The following is a 6,457-nucleotide window of genomic DNA, read 5'->3' on the forward strand; positions in this document are numbered from 1 at the left end:
TTCACCTCTCAGAGGCTTTGTGTCTTCACCTATAAAATGGGATGAACACTACCTGCTTTGTAGGGTTGCTTTTCACATGAAAATAAGTAACAGGCCAGGCGCGGTGGCTCACGCCTTTGGGAGGCCGGGATGGGCAGATCACCTGAGGTCATGAGTTTGAGACCAGCCTGGCCAACATGGGGAAAGTCCGTCTCTACTAAAAATACAAAAATTAGCCACGCATGGTGGCAGGAGCCTGTAATCCCAGCTACTTGGGAGGCTGAGGCGGAAGAATCGCTTGAACCTGGAAGGCTGTGGTTGCAGTGAGCCGAGATCATGCCACTGCGCTCCAGCCTGGGAGACAGAGGGAGACTACACCTCAAACAAACAAACAAACTAAATAAATAAATAAATAATAAACTAATAATAATAAACTAAATAAATAAATAAAAAATAACTGTAGAGCTGGATGCAGTGGCTCACACCTGTAATTCCAGCACTTTGGGAGGCCAAGATTGGTGGATTTTTTGAGCCCAGGAGGTCAAGATCAGCCTGGGCAACACGGCAAAACACTGTCTCTACTAAAAATACAAAACATTAGCCAGGCATGGTGGCAGGCACCTGTGGTCCCTCAGGAGGCTAAGATAGGAGAATCACCTGAGCCCAGGAAGCTGAGGCTGCAATGAACCAGATCTTCCCACTGCACTCCAGCCTGGGTAACAGTAGTGAGACCCTGTCTCAAGAAAAAAAAAAAAAAAAGATGCAGATCATATGAGTCAGCAATTCAACTTTTAGAAAATAGGAAAAGAGGCCAAGCGTGGTAGCTCACGCCTGTAATCCCAGCACTTTGGGAGGCCGAGGCGGGCGGATCACAAGGTCAGGAGATCGAGACCATCCTGGCTAACGTGGTGAAACCCCGTCTCTACTAAAAATACAAAAAATTAGCCAGGCGTAGTGGCAGCGCCTGTAGTCCCAGCTACTCGGGAGTCTGAGGCAGGAGAATGGCATGAACCCGGGAGGCGGAGCTTGCAGTGAGCCAAGAGATCGCACCACTGCACTCCAGCCTGGGCCATAGAGCGAGACTCCGATTCAAAAAAAAAAAAAAAAAGGCCAAGCGCGGTGATTCACTCCTGTAATCCCAGCACTTTGGAAGGCTGAGGTAGGCGGATCACGAGGTCAGGAGATCGAGACCATCCTGGCTAACACGGTGAAACCCCATCTCTACTAAAAATACAAAAAATTAGCTGGGCGTGGTGGCGGGTGCCTATAGCACCACTGCACTCCAGCCTGGGCAACAGAGTAGACTCCGTCTCAAAAAAAAAAAAAAAAAAAAAGAAAGAAAAGAAAATAGAAAAAAGGAAAAATATATGGAATTGTTTAAATGAACTAAGACCCATCTAGAAGATGAAATGCTACGAAGCCATGAAAATCTGCATTGTGTTTGTGTGTGTGTCTGTAGAATAGGGTCTCACTATCTTGTCCAGGCTGCTCTCAAACTCCTGGCCTCAAATGGTCCTCACGACTCAGCCTCCCAAAGTGTTAGGATTACAGGCCTGACCCACCGCACCAGATCCCCATGCACAATTCTTGTTTTTCTGACTGGGTAGCTATGGTGTCCTGGAGAGATCATTGGAGTTGGAATCAGGAGAACTGCAGTTTGGTCCTGGCTAACTACAAGGACTTGGACAGGTCACCTTTCCTCACTGGGCTTCAGTTTCTTTATATGTAATGAGGATATAAGCCCCACGTGGTAGAACTATGAAAGGTGATGAGAGGTGACAGCGTACTAGCAGCCCTCGCAGCCCTCGCTCGCTCTTGGTGCCTCCTCGGCCTCAGCGCCCATTCTGGCCATGCTTGAGGAGCCCTTCAGCCCGCCGCTGCACCGTGGGAGCCCTTCTCTGGGCTGGCCGAGGCCGGCGCCGGCTCCCTCGGCTTGCGGGGAGGTGTGGAGGGAGAGAGGCACCGGCGGGAACCGGGGCTGCGCGCGGCGCTGGTGGGCCAGCTAGAGTTCCGGGTGGGCATGGGCTTGGCTGGCCCCGCACTCGGAGCAGCCGGCCGGCCTTGGCGGCCCGAGCAGTGAAGGGCTTAGCACCCGGGCCAGCAGCTGCAGAGGGTGCGCCGGGCCCCCCAGCAGTGCCGGCCCACCAGCGCTGCGCTCGATTTCTCGCAGGGCCTTAGCTGCCTCCCCGCGGGGCAGGGCTCGGGACCTGCAGCCTGCCATACCTGAGCCTCCGCTCCGCCGTGGGCTCCTGCGCAGCCCCAGCCTCCCCAGCGAGCACCACCCCCTGCTCCACGGCGCCCAGTCCCATCGACCACCCAACGGTTAAGGAGTACGGGCGCAGGGCGCGGGACTGGCAGGCAGCTCCACCTGCAGCCCCGGTACGGGATCCACTGGGTGAAGCCAACAGGGCTCCTGAGTCTGGTGGGGACTTGGAGAACCTTTATGTCTAGCTAAGGGATTGTAAATACATCAATCAGCACTCTGTATCTAGCTCAAGGTTTGTAAACACACCAATCAGCACCCTGTCTAGCTCAGGGTTTGTGAATGCACCAATCGACACTCTGTGTCTAGCTACTCTGGTGGGGACTTGGAGAACCTTTGTGTCAACACTCTGTAACTAGCTAATCTAGTGGGGATGTGGAGAACTTTTGTGTCTAGCTCAGGGATTGTAAAGGCACCAATCAGCACCCTGTCAAAACGGACCAATCAGCTCTCTGTAAAACAGACCAATCGGCTCTCTGTAAAATGGACCAATCATCAGGACGTGGGTGGTGCCAGATAAGAGAATAAAAGCAGGCTGCCAGGGTCCCCTTCCGTAGCGTGGAAGCTTTGTTCTTTTGCTCTTTGGGTCTATACTGCCTTTATAAGCTGTAACACTCAGTGTGAAGGTCCGCAGCCTTACTCCTGAAGCCAGTGAGACCACGAATCCACCAGCAGGAACCAACAACTCCAGACTTGCAGCCTTAAGAGCTGTAACAGCACGAAGGTCTGCAGCTTCACTCCTGATCCAGCGCAACCACGAACCCACCAGAAGGAACAAACTCTGAATACATCCGAACGTCAGAAGGAACAAACTCCGGACATGCCGGATTTAAGAACTGTAACACGGCCAGGCGCGGTGGTTCACGCCTGTAATCCCAGCACTTTGGGAGGCCGAGGCGGGCGGATCACGAGGTCGGGAAATCAAGACCTTACTGGCTAACACTGTGAAACCTCGTCTGTACTAAAAATAGAAACAATCAGACGGGCGTAGTGGCGGGCACCTGTAGTCCCAGCTACTCGGAGGCTGAGGCAGGAGAATGGCGTGAACCCGGGAGGCAGAACTTGCAGTGAGCCGAGATGGCGCCACTGCAGTCCAGCCTGGGCGAAAGAGCGAGACTCCATCTCAAAAAAAAAAAAAAAACAACAACAAAAAACACTCACCGGAAGGGTCCGCGGCTTTATTCTTGAAGTCAGACCAAGAACCCACCAATTCCGGACTCAGTGAGCTAGTAAGAACTGATGCGGGCCGGGCGCGGTGGCTCACTCCTATAATCCCAGCACTTTGGGAGGCTGAGGCGGTGGATCACGAGGTCAGGAGTCCGAGACCAGCCTGACCAACATGGTGAAACCCTGTCTCTACTAAAAATACAGAAATTAGCCGGGCGTGGTGGCGCACGCCTGTAATCCCAGCTACTCAGGTGGCTGAGGCAGGAGCATCGCATGAACTCGGAGGTTGCAGTGAGCAGAGATCGGACCACTGCCCTCCAGCCTGGGTGACAGAGCGAAACTCTGTGTCAAAAAAAAAAAAAACGGATGCTTATTAATCCTGTAGTATGGGCTGACCACCATAGAGGACACTTGACCAGGTATCTTCATTTTCCTGTTCCTTGACTGAAGAATTCCTAGAAACAGGTTAAGTGCAAATTCCTGGGCCCTACCCGTAGTGCTTGGATCCAGAACATCTGGAAGGTGGTCTACTGGGCAGGAGGGGGGTGTTTGTCTCCTATGGACTGGATCCACTTTTCTAAAAACAAAGATAAGCACCCTTGGCCCCTTAACAAATGGGCTGCTGCTTACAAATCCCTTTCCTACAGTCTCTCCCTAAATTCTCTTAACAACCCTTTCCACCTGATGAGGCCACTGAAACCCAGAGAGGGAGAGTTATTTGCCCTGAGGTACAGACCCAGGAGGACCAGGTAGGGGGGTATCTGTGGCCACCACTATGTCCCTTTAAGAGGAAGGCTCATCCCTGGCAACTGGTGCTCAGATGGGGACCAGGGGAGGCCTTGGGGAGAAAAGAGCAGGACTGGTGGGAGGGAAGACTGGACAGAAGGGTGACTTGGAGGAACCCAGAAGAAGCCAGGACTGAAAGTGGAGGGCCTGAGACCTGAGCCCGGCAGGATTCTGCTATGAAGGGAAGACCCTGGGCTCTTCTGGGCCAGACGTGTGGCTGAAGTTTGGAGGTTAGTGACTTTCATGTTTGGTTTGGGTGTTTCACTTATTTTTCCCAACACATCTCTGAAGAGTATGAGTATACTTATACTCAATTTCCAGAGGTAGGTACTGACATCAGAGAGGTGCAATGGCTTTCCTAGGGTCACACAGCACAGTCAAGATTCCTCCTCAATCCCGTCTTGCCAAAACCCAGGCTTTTCCCTGGTTCCTGGCTATTGGTAGGAGGCTGTGTGTCAGTATGTCCAAGTACTGGGGCTGTCAATGCTGTTTTTCTGTACCTGGTATGTGACTTGTGTATGGGTGATCCAGGCCCAAGGGGCAGCCTCTGTGTAGTGGGGTTTACAGGCAGGCTGACAATTCCTGGAGTTCTCTTCCCACCAGTGACTTTGGGCAGGTCCGTCCCACTCCGTGAGGTTGTTGTTCATTTACAAATGGGGTCAACACCCTCCTAAAGGCTGTGTAGTTAAGAAGCCTAGGGGCAGCAGGGGAGGTGTGCTGTGTGCTGAGATTGGGGGAGACTGTGGATTTTTTTTTTTTTTTTTTTTTTTTTTAGATCTGTTGCCCAGGCTGGAGTGCAGTGGCACCATCTCACGATCTTGGCTCAATCCAACCTCTGCCTCCTGGGTTCAAGCGATTCTCCTGCCTCAGCTTCCCAAGTAGCTGGGATTACAGGTGCATACCACCACACCCAGCTGATTTTTGTATTTTTAGTAGAGATGGGGTTTCACCATGTTGGCCAGGCTGGTCTTGAACTCTTGACCTCAAGTGATCCGCCTGCCTCGGCCTCCCAAATTGCTGTGATTACAGGCGTGAGCCACCTTGCCTAGCCTTTTTTTTTTTTTTTTTTTTTTTTAACTTTCAAAATGCCTGCAGTGCTTACATTGTCTTCATAATAAACAAGTCCATTGAATCTAACAAGCTGAAGGGTGCATGCTCAGATGGCTTTGTAGGAGGAGGTGGAGGCTGTTGCTGGGTTGGCTCAGGCCCTCTGGGGCTCTCAGACAAAGTCAGTGGGGACAGATATGGCCCAGGCCACAGCACTGTTCCACCTGGGGGTGTGGAACAGGAGCGGCAGCCTGACAGCTGGGGTCAGTGGGCTCTGCAGGTCAGAGCTCAGCCCAGAACTGTGAGAACTTGGGCAAGTCTCTCTCCTGACCTCGCAAGCCAGGGGTGGGGAGCGGAGTCATACTGGGAGGGACTTAGAAAGGATCCAAGGCCTTTGTCATGGTCTCAAAATCTGGGGCTCACCCCATGCCAGGCCCTGCCCTGGGAGGTACTGGGCTGGTGGGAGTGCGTTGGAGGTACCCATGGGAGCAAGGAGTCAGCTCTGGGCAGGGACAAGTCAGAGGACATGCTGGCACTGGGCCTTTAGCACTGAACAAGGGGTGGGGAAAGGGGATCCAGGTGGAGCAAAGGGTGAACCGAGGCCTGGAGGTGTGAAACCACCAGAAGTGACAGGGACTGGGACTGGGACTGGCACTTGCAGCAGGGTGTGGGGTAGGACCAGGGTGTTCAAGGACAAGATTGAGAAGGGCCTTGATAAATGAGGACAAGGAGCTTGGCTCTTACCCCATGGGCTCGTAGGGGGCCACACGGGCTGAGGGGAGCTGGACGAGCTTACTGAGGTGGCCAAGGGTACCCAAGACCAGCCTGGCGTTGGGCATTGGGCAGTAGGCTGGGCCTGGTGTGCAGGGCCACAGCGCCACCTGGTGTCCATCACTCTCACTGCAGCGTGACCTTGCCTGGCTCTCCAACCTGGGAACCAGTGGGGCAGCCTCGTCCTAGACACACTCTGCCTCTTTGAAGAGCAGCCAGGCTCTGTGGTCAAGGGCTCACATTCAGTGGTGTGCCAGGTCCCCACTAAGCTCCTTGCCTGCCCTCTCAGCTACAGCCTGTCTGGGCATGAGGAGCCACAGACCCAACCTAGAGCCAAGTTGAAAGTAGAAGGGAACACTTTTCGGTGAGGTCAAACACTCCTGATAGCTAGAGGAAGACTACAGAATTTGAAGTTATCAGAAAAGCAGTGAGCTGCACCAGCTG

General features: G+C 53.2%; 1 protein-coding gene across 1 annotated transcript in view; it reads left to right on the forward strand.

Annotated features, from left to right (window-relative positions):
• XRCC6 (X-ray repair cross complementing 6) overlaps positions 1-6,457 on the forward strand; it is a 74,032-nt gene that overhangs the window by 1,632 nt on the left and 65,943 nt on the right. The gene's annotated exons all lie outside the window — the stretch shown is intronic.

This window comes from Pongo pygmaeus, chromosome 23 (assembly GCF_028885625.2).
Source record: "Pongo pygmaeus isolate AG05252 chromosome 23, NHGRI_mPonPyg2-v2.0_pri, whole genome shotgun sequence".
Classification (NCBI taxonomy): Eukaryota; Metazoa; Chordata; class Mammalia; order Primates; family Hominidae; genus Pongo; species Pongo pygmaeus.